Source organism: Cibotium barometz, chromosome 32 (assembly GCF_041138505.1).
Source record: "Cibotium barometz isolate CiBa-2024 chromosome 32, ASM4113850v1, whole genome shotgun sequence".
Lineage (NCBI taxonomy): Eukaryota > Viridiplantae > Streptophyta > Polypodiopsida > Cyatheales > Cibotiaceae > Cibotium > Cibotium barometz.
Genome location: NC_141077.1, coordinates 23,550,962 through 23,552,553, shown reverse-complemented (window position 1 = coordinate 23,552,553; position 1,592 = coordinate 23,550,962).

Genomic DNA, 1,592 nt, shown 5'->3' with positions numbered 1-1,592 from the left:
TGGACCATTTGTTAGCTAGAAAGATGTACCATATTTTTCAAGATTCAAAAGTTTAGAAGAGTTGACCTTGGCACTCAACTTCATGGAGTTTTGCCCATTCCTATAATAAACTTTCTCATCTGTTAAAAAGTGTCTAGATATTATCCCCTTAACTCATTGTTTACAATCCCCACTTTTTAAAGGGTTTCAAAGCTCCCATTCTCTATTTCATGTTTGAATGGACTTGTGCCATACAACTTTGAATGGATTTGTGTCATACAACTTTGAAAGGACTTGTGCCATATAATTTTCACAAATAATAGCTTGAAAAGATCACAAGGTACTTTTTTGGGTGTTTTTTTTTCTACGAATTTTCATGATCATTGTACAATATTACTCAATGTGATAATCAATTCGACATAGACACACTAAGACATTTTCTAAAAATCCATCATCTTTTTCGATAGATTAAAAGGGCTACTATTGTGCTAGCATTCATGAGAGAATGCACTAATGAGAATTAGAAGCACAAGAAGAAGGTTGTAGTATGTTATCAAGGACTTCAATACCTCTCAACACCCTAATTTTCCTCCCTTTCGAGGTCACATAGTATTATGTATTATACACCTATGTAATTAAACATGTTCATGCGTTCTATTGATCATATTTGGATCAACACATATGCATTTGAATCCAATGGCAAGATAGGTTCACAAGCTTGTATCCTCCTTTTCATGCGATCTTTTTTTTTTTGAAGCTCATCGCTTTATACAACGATTTTGGAAGAGCTCAAGTAGTGGTTGGATCCAATTCAGAAAGAAAACTTCAATAAATATAGGATTTAAGAGTCCAAAAGTCTCTCAATAATCAAACTCTGTTCTCGTGCTAATGCAAATCCTCAATTGTAGAAGCATGCAATGATGCCCATTCTCACTCTCCACACCCTCCTCCACCACATCTCCCACCTCCTCGTATTGCCCTCTATCCAAGTAGGCTTGATTTTTGAGAGGGGTTTTGCATGTTTTGAAAGGTTATTTAAAAAAAGTAAAAAATACACTAAATTAACTATTTTCATTCCCTCATTGTCATTAGAAAGCAATCTTCATCAAGATAATAGTGCTTGACTAAAAGACAAAGTAATGTATTTTATTGAGTGAAATTAAAGAAAAGCAATCAAGGAATTATTGTGAGGATTAAATTTTCATAAGATGTTCATTTATTGCACAATCTCATCAACCACAAGTGTTGTTTAGCAGCAGGTAGGGCTTTTGAATTTTCTAGTTAGGGCCTGGGTTCCAATTCCTCTCACTACACTAGCAAGTTGTTGTAGCGGGTGCTCAGGGTGTGCGAACAATCTGTGGAAAAAAATCGTATAGCAAAAAATTGGTAAATTCAAGGGATTTCAAATTTCCCGATTAGGGAATGGGGTTTGACTATCTTTCGCTAGACTTGTTGCATAACAATCTATGGAAAAAAATATATAAAACTTATAATGAAAACCGGTAATTCAATGAGGGTTAGTATTTTATTATTTTGATTGATAAAAAAAAATGACAAATAAGTTTGAAAAAACGTGACATTTTTTGTTTTGTTTTTGTAATGCGAGAAACGTG